General features: G+C 38.1%; 1 long non-coding RNA gene across 1 annotated transcript in view; it reads right to left on the reverse strand.

Moving 5' to 3' along the window:
• Positions 1-2,830: 2,830 nt before the first annotated feature.
• Positions 2,831-16,333, reverse strand: part of LOC105546284 — a 64,101-nt gene continuing 50,598 nt past the window's right edge. Inside the window, exon 3 of the long non-coding RNA XR_001007069.1 lies at positions 2,831-2,917. This is a non-coding gene — a long non-coding RNA (uncharacterized LOC105546284). The remainder of the gene's footprint in view (positions 2,918-16,333) is intronic.

Consider the following 16,333-nt stretch of genomic DNA (forward strand, 5'->3'; position numbering starts at 1 on the left):
GTGTGGATGTCCTTTCTGTTTGTTAGTTTTCCTTCTAACAGTCAGGATCCTCAGCTGCAGGTCTGTTGGAGTTTGCTTGAGGTCCACTCCAGACCCTGTTTGCCTGGGTATCAGCAGAGGAGGCTGCAGAAGATAGAATATTGCTGAACTGAAAGTGTTGCTGTCTGATTCTTGCTCTGGAAGCTTCGTCTCAGGGGTGTACTCTGCCGTGTGAGGTGTGAGGTGTCAGTCTGGACCTAGTGGGGGATGTCTCCCAGTTAGGCTCCTCAGGGGTCAGGAACCCACTTAAGCAGGCAGTCTGTCCATTCTCAGATCTCAACCTCCGTGCTGGGAGATCCACTGCTCTCTTCAAAGCTGTCAGACAGGGGCATTTACCTCTGCCGAGGTTTCTGCTGCTTTTTGTTTCGCTATGCCCTGTCCCCAGAGGAGGAGTCTACAGAAGCAGGCCGGCCTCTTTGAGCTGTGGTGGGTTCCACCCAATTCGAGCTTCCCAGAGGCTTTGTTTACCTACTTAAGCCTCAGCAATAGCGGGCGCCCCTCCCCCAGTCTCGCTGCCGCTTTGCAGTTAGATCTCAGACTGCTGTGCTAGCAATGAGGGAGGCTCTGTGGGCGTGGGACCCCCTGGGCCAGGTGTGGGATATATAATCTCCTGATGTGCTGTTTGCTAAGACCCTTGGTAAAGCACAGTATTAGGGTGGGAGTTACCTGATTTTCCAGGTGTTGTATGTCTCAATTTCCTTTGGCTAGGAAAAGGAATTTCCTTCCCCCTTGTGCTTCCCAGGTGAGGCGATGCCTCGCCCTGCTTCAGCTCTCGCTGTTCAGGCTGCACCTGTGGACCAGCGCCAACTGTCTGACATGCCCCAGTGAGATGAACCCAGTACCTCAGTTGAAAACGCAGAAATCACCCATCTTCTGTGTCGCTCACGCTGGGAGCTGGAGGCTGGAGCTGTTCCTATTCGGCCATCTTGGGTGCACGCCCGATAGCAGTTCTTAAAGTTTTTGGACTCATACACCATTCACACTCAACATTATTGAGGACCCCAAAAGGTTTTTGTTTATGTGGGTTATATCTATTGAAACTTTCTGTATTTAAAAATGGAAAAAATTAAATATCTACTTACTAGTTAATTCTAAAATTACAGTAATAAACCCACTGTATATTAACATAAATAACATATTTAAACCCACTATATATTAACATATGTTTATGAAAAAATAATTATATTTCCAAAACATAATGTTAATGAGAAGAATTGCATTGTTTTATATTTTTGCAAATCTCTTTAGTGTCTGGCTTAATAGAAGAATGCTGGATTCTGCTACCTACTTCAGCATTCAACCTGCTGCAATATAAAATTTGGTTGAAGTATATGCAGAAAAGGTAGCTTCACAAAGATACAGCTGAAAAAGGAAGGAACATAGTTGTGGATATTCTCCTGTGATACTGCACCAAGATTCAACAAGTTGTTTTTTAAAAGACACAATGTAGACTCTGAAACTATACCAATAAACTTTTCAGGCTCTCTTAAATTAAAATACATTGGTCTATCTTGAACTTTGAATAGAGTTTTTATCCATGCATAATTTTGTAACCCCAAGCATTGCTATTTGGACAATATTGATTCACTAAGTTAGCAAATGTTCCAAATTTTGACACATTTAATCATATAATATTTTCAAAAATCACATTAATTAATATTCCTAATTTCATAATAAAATCTCTAAATATTAAGAAGCCATCAACCTCATGATAGTAGATACAAGTGTTCTGAAACTTTAATTTCACTTGAAAGCTCAAACTTCATCACCAGCAATGAAGACTATCAGCTGTTTTCCTTGAAGTGACAAGCTCATTTTATTCATTTTCAAGAACATTTCTGCCAAATACTCAGGTCAGAATAAGCACAGTTTTTTTTTTTAAAAAAAGCATAAGTCTTTTTTTTTCCAAGTAAAAATGATGTTCAATGAAAAAAGCAACTAGTTCAGTTTGCAACTCAAACAATTACACAAATGTTTTTCTTCAAGGAAAGCCTGATAATTTGGCATGCAGTAAAGTGCTTTATATAAACTTCACATTTCATCAGCTATCATAAAAGGCATATATTCAAGGGTCTATATTTAGTTTTTACTGCTTCACCAAGAGTATTTTTAATTGCATCTGGAATTTTTAAAAAAATTATGAGTATGTAAGGGTGAAGCATAAAATGACTTCTAGTACAGTTTGGTGTAACTAAGGTACCACCAATAGCTTTTGTACCATCAATCTAAATATCAACAAAGTGAAAAAGCCAAATTATGTCAGGATTATTACGAAAATCATGCTGGCTTTGCAGACACCCTGAAAAGATATCAGGATTCCGGGGGTTGTGTGGACAATAATTTAAGAATAGCTGTGTTAGAGAATTTTCAATATTAATGGATATTGTTCCTTTTAGGCAAGCCCATGTGATACAGGTTAAAACCAAGGAAGGCTACATTGAACCAGAAATGGTCCTGTTCAGACACCATTCAGGACAGGCTGCTGTATACCCCCTCTATCCAATCCTGGCGCTGGCACTCAGGTAATAACTGTCACCACGGATAGGGCTAACCCAGATTTGAATGCTTTTCCTTAATGCGGCTACACCTCTGATCTTTAACAAAATGGCCAAAAAGGCTGATTGAGAAGAAATGAACTTATGCTATTGAATCAAACATAAAGATTCTATGTATGCTATAGAATCAAACCTATAGATTCTATGTATGCTATAGAATCAAAAATGTGTGCAGGAAAGAGAAAATAATATTTTAAAAATAACTTCAATGCAAATATAAACACAGCAAACTCTACCTCACTGTGGCTCTTCTGTTAACTCCCAGTCCTTTCACACTGGGAACTCACATCTCGAATGGTTCTGTGGTGGTAGATCCTCTGGCCCTGAAAGACAGGCAATTATAAAATGTTATTATGTGCATATCTGTAATTTATCAAAATTTATATTTACAATTTATATACTTCATCAGCTTCATTTTTGTTGCCCTAGCTATTTTTCCTATGCTACAGTGTAAGTTAATACTAATGTAGAAATCTGGGAAACGTTTTCCCAATGTGAATGGATTCACTAAATACTTGTTTCAAGTCCCTCATTCTCATTTATAAAACAAGAAAGAGAAATAGCAAATGAATCTAGATGAGGGCCAAAATTAACCCTCATTAGTATTTTTAATGCAATACCTGTTTCACTCTTACATACCACATTCATAACATTTTTCTCACTTTTTAAGTCAATATTCAAAATCGATGAATATGGTGAAACAGACTTATTCTACTAATGAGAATATTCACTGGTATCGAAAGCTCATAAACATTCCTAATTTTTGATCCTATAATCCCATTCTGAGAAAATATCCTAAGGAAATAGAGATTTTGGCAAAAATGAGAGCGTATAACTAATTGCAGAATGCATAAATCAATTATGGCACATCTGTGAAGTGGAACGTTATTAGGTCACTAAAAATGATTTAGAAAGTTTTATAATATAAGAAATTATTTGTAATAACTATTTTTAAAAGTAGAATACATATATTTACTTACATATATACATACACTAATCTCAATTAGGCAAAAATACATATACACCAACATAAAATTTTTAAATAATACATGTTAACTTTTTAAAGTTCTAAACTAGAAAATAATTTGAATGATAGTAAAATGAATTGGTTAAAGTACGGTGGAAGGACACTCATAAATTAGAGTATAAGTTGGTATTCTTTTTCTTTAGAGCAGTTTGGCAGTATGTACCAAAAGTTTTAAAAATATGAATTTTATTCATCCAGAAGTTCTAATTCTAGGACTTTTAAAGGATATCTTTAGAGCTATTTTCAGAAATTGTACTATTCACACAGTGGGATAATAAACTGGCACTAAAAATGATGGGGTTTATGAATTTGTTTCTTTAGCTTTTTGCTTATAAAACTGGCAAACAATTTTCAGCTTTATCAAGGTATAATTGAGAAATAAAAACTATATATTTAAGTGCACAACTTGATGTTTTGATATACATATACACTGTAAAATAATCATCCCAATCAAGCCAATTAACATATCTATCACCCCACGTACTTACCATTCTTATTTTCTTTTTTCTCTTTTTTGGTGCAGTGAGAACATTTAAGATCTATCTGCTTAAAAAATGTAAAGTATACAATACAGTATTTGTTAACTGTAGTCACCACACTGTACATTAGATCTCCAGAATTCATTCATTTTGTATAACTGAAACTTTATATCTTCTGACTAACATCTTCCAATTTCTCCTTCCCACTTTCCCCCTTCCCATTCCCTGGCAAACACCATTCCACTCTCTGCTTCTATAAGTTTGACTATTTTAGATTCCACATATAAATGAAGTCATGCAGTATTTGTGTTTGTGTGTCTGGTTTATTTCACGCAGCATAATGTCCCCCAGGTTCATCCGTATTGTCAGAGGTGGCAGGATAGCCTTCTTTGTTAAGGCTAAAGAACATTCCATTGTATATATATACACCACATTTTTTCTTTATCCATTCATTGTTTGATGAATATTTAAGTTGTTTACAGATCTTGATTATTATCAATAATGCAGCAATAAATTAAAAATTATGTTTTTACAAGTACATTCATTGATTTGGAAATGTATTCAAGGTACACTGTTGAGTGGCGGAAAAAAGCATCCTAACATACAGTGTGAATGGTATTATCCTATTTTGTAAATAAATGGGTAAATAGTTGCACATATATTCAGTCATGTATCACTGAACAATGGGAATACAGTCTAAGAAATATGTTGTTAGGCAATTTCATCATTGTGTGAACATTATGAAGTATATTGACATAAGCCTAGAAGGTATAGCCTATTACACATCTAGGCTACCTGGTACAGCCTGTTGCTCCTAGGCTACAAAGTTGTAGAATATGTTACTATACTGAACACCGTAGGGAATTGTAACACAATGGTAAATATTTGTATATCTAGACATATCTAAATATAGAAAAGGCACAGTTAAAATGCAGTATAAAAGAGAAAAAAATGATTTGCCCATATATCTAACCATGAAAAGCGCTTTCAGGACTGGAAGTTACTGTGGGTGAATCAGCAAGTGGTGATTGAATGTGAGGGCCTAAGACATTACTGTACACTACTGTAGACTTTATAAACACTGTACAAATAGCCTACACTAAATTCATAAATAGATATTTTTATTTCTTTTATAATAAATTAAACTTAGCTTTTTGTAGACTTTTACTTTATAAATTTAATTTTAAAAAAATTTAAAAATAAAATTCTAATTAAAAAAATCAAAGTTTGACTTTTTTATTTGGCTCATTTGTAATAAGTTGGCTTAAAACACACATTGTACAGCTGTACAAAAATGTATTCTTCCTTTGTATCCTTATTCTATAAGATTTTTATCTATTCTATTTATTTTGCTTTACTTTTTACTTTTCTTGTTAAGAAATAACACACAAACACACACAGCCTAGGCCTACACAGAGTCAGCATTATTAATATCACTGTCTTCCACCTCCACATCTTATCCCACTGGAAGGACTTTAGGAGCAGTAACACTTATGGAGCTGTCATCTCTCATAATAACAATGCCTTCTTCTGGAATACCTCCTGAAGGACCTACCTGAGGCTGTTTTACAGTTAACTCTTTTTATACATGTGTAGAAGTACACTATAAAATAATGATTGAAAGTATAGTATGGGGCTGGGTATGGTGGCAAACTTCTGCAATCCCAGCACTTTGGGAGGCCAGGCAGGCAGATCACTTGAGGTCAAGAGTTCAAGACCGACCTGGCCCACATGGTGAAACTCTGTCTCCAGTAAGCATACAAAAATTAACTAGGCATGGTGGTGCATGCCTATACTCTCAGCTATTCAGGAGGCTGAGGCAGGAGAATCACTTGAACCCAGGAGGCGGAGGTTGTAGTGAGCTGAGATTGCACCACTGCACTCCAGCCTGGGTGACAGAGTGAGACTCTGTCTCAAAAAATAAAAAATAAATGAAAATAATTTTTTTAAACTATAGTATGGTAAATATATAAACTAGTAACATAGTTTTTTATTATCATTATCTAACATTATGTACTGTATATAATTATGTGTGCTATACTTTTATACAACCGGAAGCACAGTAGTTTTCTTTAATTAGCATCACCACGAACACATGAGCAATGCATTGTGCTATATTAGGATAGCTACAACATTGTTGTACAATAGGAATTTTTCAACTCCATTTTAATCTTATGGGACCACTATTGTATATGTGGTCCATTACTGGCTGAAATGTTATGCATTATATGACTATATATATGTATATAGAGAAAATATGAATTCACCCTGAGAGGTCTGAGAAAAGAAAGAAAAGAAAAGAAAAGAAAAGAAAAAAATGAGTAAAGATACCATGATATTAGCATGTGATATTAGAGGGTGATGGTCTTATGGGTGAAGTATCAGTCAGGGTTCTCCAGGAAACAGAATTAATAGGAGATATATATATATACACACACACACACATATATATATCATATATTATATATATAAATATATCTCACATATATATAGAGAGAGAAAGAGTTATTTTAAGTAATTAGCTTATAGGATTGTGAGGGCTGGCAAGTTTAAAACTCAAAGGATAGGCCAGTAGGCTAGAAACATAGGCAGTATTTCTATAATACTGTTTTGAGGCAGAATTTCTTATTCTGTGGCAACCTTCAGTTTTTGCTTATAAGGCCTTCAACTGCTTGGGTAAGGCCAACCCACATTATACAGGGTAATCTCCTTTACTTAAAGTCGGCTGATTGTAGATGTTAACCACATTGCCAAAATATCTTCACAGTAACACCTAAGTTAGGTTTTATTAAATCACTTTAGGAACTATATAGCCTGGCCAGTTGACACATAAATTAATCATCACAGGAGACTTTTCCTTTGGTTTTGTGCTTTTTATATTTTTAATTTGTCTTTAATGAAGCTATACTGTATAGTAACTCATAAGAGTAAATGCATGTGCATAGTAAAAAAATAAAACAAAATACACCAAAAAGCAAATAACAAATTATCCCAGATGATGATTCAGGACTTATTTTCTTCATGCTATTTAACAATATTTAAAAATGCTCAAGATTTTTTCCCTTAATGCTATTTCTTGTACAGCTATAGGGGAAGTAGAAAAAACATTCCTTTATTTAAGCAAGAAAACAACTTCCATATTTGAAGACACCTGAAAATCTCTATCAGATTCTTTTATTCTATGGTCACATCCAATATTCCATTTCCAACACCTCTTCTAGCTATCATAACTGAGGTTAAACTGCCCCTCCGTTACTATTTCTTATATCCATTATTCAGGTCAAGACTCTTGGTTGAAAATCACAGGATGATTTCTAACTAATTTAAGCAAAATGAGACTTATTGAATATATGAGAAAGTGTCAGAATCTCAAAGAGTCAGAGAATTGGACTTAAAATGCTAAGTAGCTAGAAATATAGGAACAATGCCCATCTTCTACCCGAGGGGAAATGTATTAGTGAAAACAGCCCTGCTACCACCACCCACTGCTCAGCACTGATCATACCCGAGATTGAGTGCCAGAAACTCCAGCGCCACAACCCCAGAAGAACCGGAACATTTCTTCCACCACAACTACCAGAAAATCTATCTCTCCGTGGCCACATCCTAACACTAGTCTCTTTCTCATCGGTCTTTGGTGGGGTGCATCTGAATGAGGAAACCTAGGTCACATGCTTGTACCTTAAGTAGCAAAAGATTCTGATGCAGTTTTTGCAGCATACTTTGATGAGACAGAACTCAAAAGATGGAAAACTACAAGACATACGAGAGCATTTTCAAAAGATGTTGAGCAGACACAAATAATTACTGTACCCATCGGCACTTGAATGTGCAGATTGACGCAGAGAGTCTAGTGCGTAGTACAGTATTCTCCTTGTTTGTCATCCTTACCTTTCACACCTTGAGCTTGAAGAGTGGAAATCAGAAATTATTTCAGTCCAGGAGGCTTTCCATTACATCTCCTTTATGTCAGAAGTTCCAGAATAGAGCAAATATTCATGGGCATATCAAGGTTTTCTTTCTGGAATATCCCAATGAATTTGTTTGTTTTCTGGAAATGGCCCTCTATTATGTGGTCCTAAATGTTTCCTGCTGTTTTTCTACTTGTTATATTACCAAGAAGAAAATAAAGAAAGAGGGGGAACGTTTTGAATCCCAAAACCTGTGTTTGGATTCGAAAACATATGGTTCAGGCAGACATTGCTTTGGTGTTATGGAAACTCATCTTTTCCCCATCAAGTGTATCTGAGTAGCTGGCAATTATTCTACTTTGAAGTGTAGCAGGTTTTCTACATAAGGTGCCAAATCTTAGTGTTTTTACACATGTTTTATACCAACTCCACATGCTAAACTGAACAGTAAATACTGCTGCCCACAATCAGAACAGGCAAAACATCAAGTCTTTCAGCAAAAACAATGAATTCAAGTAGATAAGTGAGATCCCGTCTCTACAAAAAATACCAAAACTTTACCAGGCATAGTGGTGTGGACCTGTAGTCCCAGCTACTTTGGAGACTGAGGTGGGAGGATTGCTTGAGCCCCAGGAGCTCGAGGCTGCAATGAGCCGTGATTGTGCCACTGCAGTCCAGTCTGGGCAACACATTGAGACCCTGTCTTAGAAACAAAAAAAATAAAAATAAAAATAAAGAAAAGAAAAAAAGAAATTAAATGCTCCACGTCCGGCACAACCAGCCTCGGAGATGACAAAACTGCTTAGGTAGTGTAAGCATTACAATTCTATTGTTACATGTTAAGTTATTCACAAATCTGTCTTTGAAGGGATATCTGCTTTTATTCCCTATGGAAATGTCCACAGGGCTGCAATGCATCCAGGATAGGAAGCAATTTTCTGAAAGTCCTACTCAGTGACAGGAAAACCGGCTGTTCCTGAAAAAGACAAATGGACACATCCTCTGTGAAATATTGTTGGCAACAGCAGAAAAGATTAAGTTGATCTACCAGCACTAAAGAGTTCTGTTGGGTTTGTCTACCTATTTTGGCAAAGAAAAATAACACATTGCTACAGAATCTAAGATAGTTCATGTCCTACCCTGCACCTTACACAAAGAACCTATTATCCATTATAAACAATCCCTTGGTGCCCTCTGTCATCTAATCTCCAGCCCACAAGTAGAAATGATCCTGAGGCCTTAATTGCTTTTCATAGGTCATCATCACTGTCATCCAGTTCTCCTTGTGGAGCAGAATAAAAAAGGCATGTAACGTAATCAGCTGTCAGAGTGTTCAGCTTTTCCCTGTAAGACAATCCTGCCTGTCAAATGAAGAGAAAGTATTATAGCAGAAAAATATGCATGCCTGAATTCAAGTAGACGCTAAGGATTCTTTCATTAGAAAGAAAGCAAAAAAAAAAAAAAAAAATGGAGAATCAGTTCAAGAGAGGATGTTAATATATCCTAATTAGTAATGTCCTTTCCTAGATGCACCTGGACATTGTGCTATCATCTGTGAAGTTCTTTTTCATTGGGTTAAGTAAAAATTGATGAAAGAGACACCCAGGAGCCAGTCTTCCTAGATGATGATGCAAAAGATGTCCTCTTCAGTCAGCATTGATGGTGGCTCCTGCTGAAAATATCCACAAAGCCAGGAAAGAGGGTTACAGAAGATGAAGGAAATAAGACAGTGGTTCCCAAGGTGCAGCCTTAGGAAAGGCAGAAATTTGGCAGGATTCGCAGGAAGGTGTGTGGGGACCCCTAGAAAGATGTATTGCTTTTGTAGAGACAGGGACAGTATTTCAATCTGGAAATAGCCATAACCCCCTGGCTACTCCTCAGCTCTGGGATCAGACTTACTTGTTCTCTGCCTAAGTCCCATGGTAAGTTCTCAACCTCCTGTAGATACTGTACTAATCCTGTGATAGCCCATTGGGGAGGAGAGCTCTACTTGAATTGCTGTCAACTGTTGATCAGGAATGGGGCAGAGGCTTAGCATATTCACATTTATTTTCTGAGAGCACACTTCCTGCCCTCTCTACCTTTCTTCCTTTCTTCTTCCAGAAACATTTATTGTCACTGACATGGAGATGAAGTATTTTATAAGGTGTCTGGACCCTCAAGGTGTAACATTGGTATTATGTTTATGACCAATGCAGCAGTCCCTGGTGGGTCTGGCCTCCCTAGAAATATTCAGCTCTTTCCCTGGGCCAGTGGGTTCCAAATTTCCAAAGTCCTCCTCCTGCAGGTTCTCATGCCTTCTGAGGGCAGCCACCATGATATCCATTGGCTAGAAGAGCCACCCCTGGCCAAGGTCTGGCAAAATACTGAAGGTCATGGGTATAATTTATATGTCATCAGATTTATGGGCAAAAGAAAAACAAATAAAGGAATGAAGAACAGAGCTCTCAGGAATTTTTTTCCAAAATGGAATTTAAAAGGGTGAGGTATAGCCAAGGAACACTGAAGAAGCCACTTGATATTTAACAAACTGCATTGTAGCAGCCCACAAACCTGGGTTCCAATCCTAGCCATTCTATTTACTACCTGTAAGAACTTAAACTCTGAGAGCTTCAATTTTTCCCATTTCCAAAATTGGGGTGATCATTGCTTCATGTAATTTACAGAAGAAAACAAATGTACAGCATTTCTGCACAATATTAGTACTTAATAAATGTTAGTTTTAAAAAAGAAAGTTAATCAAGGGCAAATTATTGGAAGGAAAAAATCAGAAAGTGAGCTAGAGGAGTTTATATGAATGATAACAAAGGCAGCCTGGTATACTGCCTTAGTATTAGAATATAATGTACTTTTAGCTCTGTAATGATCATAAATCCTGCTGTGTTTAAGGTTTTTTTCTTCTGTTTGTCTTGTTTTAATCCCATTTCAGCCTATAAATCTGGAGTGCTTTTAAAGACCAGTATGGACTGGTTGTCTAGGTTCATGATCAAAATTCCATTTTCATACTTTCAACCAATGGGTATTTATTGAACACCTACTATGTGTTGGATGGTATGATAGATAACGAGAACCCAACACTCAGAATGGTTCCTTCTTTCCTGTGATTTATAGTCCAGTGAGTGAAAGAGACACAGAGCTTCCTAATAGAAGATAATGAAAGGAAAGTATAATTTTACACCTTGAGGGTCCAGACACCTTATAAAATACTTCATCTCCATGTCAGTGACAATAAATGTTTCTGGAAGAAGAAAGGAAGAAAGGTAGAGAGGGCAGGAAGTGTGCTCTCAGAAAATAAATGTGAATATGCTAAGCCTCTGCCCCATTCCTCATCAACAGTTGACAGCAATTCAAGTAGAGCTCTCCTCCCCAATGGGCTATCACAGGATTAGTACAGTATTTACAGGAGGTGGAGAACTTATTGACTAGCCCTGTTAATGATGACCTTTCTGGAAACTTTTCCAGAACCTGAGTTTTTTTTAATGCTTTGGCACAATAATGCTTTATCAGCCTTCCTACATAATGAGCTATGGAAATGAGCCAACATGGAAAAGTGACTCCATTTACTTAGCTCCACGCTACAGATGGCCTGATGAACACTATGAGCTAATGGAAAACTAACACATGCTGGTCCAGGTCAACAGCTGTTTCCTTTGTAACTGGGGCCTACAAGACACAGGTGTATTTCATAGGCCCTTATGTAGACCGCCATCTGCTAACGGATGTTCTTCATTTACTTTAAATATAAAGATAGGTACCCGGAATTGGAAGTGTGAGTGAGTGTATTGTGGATATTAACTTGGCTTCATTTAGGTATACATGGTTGGGAGCTCTCCAATTTGAGTTATATCATAAACAGGTGAATCCCTAAGACAGCACCTCAAGTTTATTCATAGCTTCTCCACAGGGAAAATAGGAATTACATGTGCTTTCTTCTATTGTTTTGCTTGTGAATTTGCTTTACATGTCTTCTCATAATTCCACCACATCAAGTCTCTCTGAAGCAATAGTTGCACCATGTAGTCCAAGCAGACAGGCTAGGCACTTACAATCCAAAGTCTTCATATCCCTACCCTGAATATGAAGAGATCTGGAATAAAGCAACAGTATTGTTGACTTCCAGGCCTACCCCTTACTGTGAATCAGTGCCGTTATCCCTGTGAATTTCAGTTTTCTGTGTATACAGGTTGGATGCAGTTGTAGGGGGTGAAAATTAAAGAATCTGTCTGGCTCTCAAGGGGTGTTTGGCAACTCCATGTTGCTCTCTTTAGTTTATGAGGTTCCATATTGCATATTGTCCTCAGTTTGGGGCCTTTAAAGTTTCAGGAAAGTAAGAACAATTTCATTCAATACCCTGTTATAGCTACTTGCTTCTTTTCTTTCTGTCTTACTCCTAGAAATACCCAGAAGTAGATTATAGTCACTGTTTTATCCCCAGAATCTCTAACAGTGCATGGTAAATACAAAATTCTGGTCCTGGTTCTACTCCAGTACTGCCTAATATGGTGTAATCTTAGGCAAGTCAGCGAGATATTTAACTTCTCTGAGTTTGCATTTCTCCACTTACTATTTTTTAAATTAATTATATATAATAAACTATAAAATATATTAATACCTCCTATGATGAGTTTCATATCACAAGGAAAATGGTGATAATCCTTATCCATTCAGATCCTCTTTTATTTAGTTTGAAATGTATGAGATTTCCATTTTGAAGGTCAAAACCAGATGAATAGCAGAAATTTCATATTATTTAACCTAAGTCATAACATACATTTTTATTGAGCAGCTACTATGTGCAAAGCATAGTTGTCAGACATTGGGGATACAACAGTGAACAAAAATAAAATTTGTTTTCATTGACTTTACATTCTAATTGAAGACAAAAATAAACAGAATAAGAGATGAAAATATAGTGGGTCATGCAGTGCAGAGAGCTTAGAAGGAAAATAAAACAGAATAAAGAGACAAAGAGTCACTTGAGGGGAGGGGTGGCATAGTAAAACAAGGAGAATTGAGTAAAATGTACCTACTGAATGTTGAGACTCTCAGCCACATTTCCTTACTTGGATTTGAGATTTCTGGTAGCTGTGTAATTAAATATCAGAAAGGAGATTAAAAGGTCTTCCACCATATTCTTCTATGATCATCTTCCCAAGAGAAAAGATCTGAATTACCTTTGGTTTTCATTAACAAAACAACTCAGCCAGATCACATCAGAGTGAATTTTTGCTGCACAGCTTCTGAGAAAGGTTTCTGGTGCTCCATAGTCAAATATGAAGAGGCAGCTAAGGGCTGCCAGATTTTCTTCTAACCTTCAGCCACGAATCTGAAGGTTAGAAGACAAAGCCAACAGGTAAAACAGTAACTTAGAAGAAACAAAGATTTCACAAGGAGAAGAAAACTTCAAAAATGTTTGATATTTTCAGGGAGAGAAGAGAAGAAATACTTACTGATGTTAAAAAGCTAATTTGGAGAATAAAAAAATGAAAAACTCAACAAGAGATTTACATAATAATCCATCAATAACTAAGTAAAATTTTTTTAAAAAAGAAAATTAAATAAAAATACAAGAAATCAGAAATGGAAAAAAAATATGAAATATATAGATAAAAACACAATATAAGGTCAACATCCAAATAATAAAAGTCTAAACAAGAGATATAGAATATTGAGGGTACATGGATGAAATAGTCATTAAATAATTGAAGCAATTATTGAGAAATCATTATAAAGTTTCAGAATTCTGACCACAAAGAAAAGAACACTTCCAAACGAGTGAGAAAACAGGTTTCATGCAACAGCAATACCAAGCTTTAGGAACAAAATGGAGTTAACAGTTTCTAAATACTAAGAGAAATTCTTTCCAGGTTTAAATTTCATACCTAGCCAATTAAGGGTGTGGGTAGAAGGAAATTATTTTTAGACAAGCAAGGTTTCAAAAACATTACTTTGCAAAACTTTTCAGAAAAGTAATAGAATAGATATTCTCTCAATCTGAGGGAGCAATTCAAGAAAACATAGGATCCAAGGAACAGGAGCTTGTTAAGAGAGAAGACAAGAATCCCAGAGAGATAGTGGACAGAAATATCAAGTTCACAGGTCTGCAGCAGGCCGAGAGATCAGCCACTTCCTACTGGAGTGAATCAGAAGGCTCTGAAAGGAAGAACTGAATGTGTCTGAGATTTATACATGGGAAAGTGAGTCTGAGAATAATTATATATATTTAGATGGAGTTTTGCTCTTGTTGCCCAGCCTGGAGTGCTGTGGTGCGATCTCAGCTCACTGCAACTTCCACCTCCTGGGTTCAAGGGATTTTCCTGCCTCAGCCTCCTGAGTAGTTGGGATTACAGGCATGCGCCACCACACCCAGCTAATTTGTGTATTTTTAGTAGAGACAGGGTTTCACTATGTTGGCCAGGCTGGTCTCGAACTCCTGACCTCAGGTGATCCACCGGCCTTGGCCACCCAAAGTGCTGGGATTACAGGAGTGAGCTATTGTGCCCGGCCAATTCTATAGAAATTTAAACAATTTTTAAAAATTGGTAATTAGTCACTCCAAGGAAAAGCAGAAAGGGAAGGGAAGGGAAGGGAAGGGAAGGGAAGGGAAGGGAAGGGGAGGGAAGGGAAGGGGGGAAAAAAAGAAAAGTAATTTAATTAAAGAATACTATAAGGTTCAGTTATGAACATGTTTGCATAATTAGACTATGAAAATATTGGATACTTACATAATCAAATTAGATAAGTGGATATGGAGGACAATGAGGAACATGTTGTAAAAGCATACTAGCATTGTGGCTGGCAAAATGGCTGAAGACAAACAGTTCCTGTCTGCAGCTTCCACCAAGATCAACACAGAAGGCAGGTGATTTCTGCATTTTCAACTGAGGTACTTGGCTCATCTCATTGGGACTGGTTAGACAGTGGGTGCAGCCCATGGAAGGTGAGCTGAAGCAGGGCGGGGCGTCTCACATGGGAAGTGCAAGGGGTTGGGGAATTCCCTCTCCTAGCCAAGGGAAGACATGAGGGACCATGCCATGAGGAACAGTGCATTCCAGCCCAGATACTGTGCTTTTCCCATGATCTTCACAACCTGCACACCAGGAGATTCCCTTGGGTGCCTACACCATCAGAGCCCTGGGTTTCAAGCACAAAACTGGGCAGCCATTTGGGCAGACACTGAGCAAGCTGCAGGTGTTTATTTTTTCATACCTCAGTGGCTCCTGGAACACCAGCAAGACAGAACTGTTCACTGCCCTGGAAAGGGTGCTGAAACCAGGGAGCCAAGTGGTCTAGCTCAGGAGATCCCACCCCCACAGAGCCCAGCAAGCTAAGGTCCACTGACTTGAAGTTCTTGCTGCCAGCAGAGCAGTCTGATGTCGACTTGGGACACTCGAGCTTGGTGAGAAGAGGGGCATCTACCATTACTGAGGCTTGAGTAGGCAGTTTTCCCCTCACAGTGTAAACAAAGCTGCAGGGAAGTTGGAATGGCAGAGCCCGCCGCAGTTCAGCAAAGTCACTGTAGCCAGACTGCCTCTCTAGATTTCTCCTCTCTGGGCAGGGCATCTCTGAAAAATAGGCAGCAGCCCCAGTCAGGGGCTTATAGATAAAATTCCCATCTTGCTGGGACACAGCACCTGGGGGAAGAGGTGGCTGTGGGTGCAGTTTCAGCAGAATTAAACACACCTACCTGCTGACTCTAAAGAGAGCAGCAGATCTCCCGGCACAGCTCTTGAGCTCTGCTAAGGGACAGACTGCTTCCTCAAGTGGGTCCCTGACCCCCATGCCTCCTGACTGGGAGATACCTCCCACCAGGGGTTGACAGACACTCCAGCTGGCATCTGGCGGGTGCCCCTCTGGGACGAAGCTTCCAGAGGAAGGAACAGGCAGCAATCTTTGCTGTTCTGCAGCCTCCGCTGGTGATACCCAGGCAAACAGGATCTGGAATGGACCTCCAGCAAACTCCAGCAGACCCGAAGCAGAGGGGACTGACTATTAGAAGGAAAACTAACAAAGAGAAAGGAATAGCATCAATATCAACAAAAAGGATGTCCACACCAAAATCCCATCCAAAGATCATCAACATCAAAGATCAAAGGTAGATAAATCCATGAAGATGAGGAAAAAACTGTGAAATGACTGAAAATTCAAAAACCAGAATGCCTCTTTTCCTCTGAAGTATCACAACTACTCACCAGCAACGGGACAAACTGGGGGAGAATGAGTTTGACAAATTGACAGAAGAAGGCTTCAGAAGGTGGGTAATAACAAACTCCTCTCAGCTAAAGGAACATGTTCTAACCCAATGCAAGGAAGCTAAGAACC

This window comes from Mandrillus leucophaeus, unplaced genomic scaffold, assembly GCF_000951045.1.
Source record: "Mandrillus leucophaeus isolate KB7577 unplaced genomic scaffold, Mleu.le_1.0 Scaffold353, whole genome shotgun sequence".
In the NCBI taxonomy this organism is placed as follows: domain Eukaryota; kingdom Metazoa; phylum Chordata; class Mammalia; order Primates; family Cercopithecidae; genus Mandrillus; species Mandrillus leucophaeus.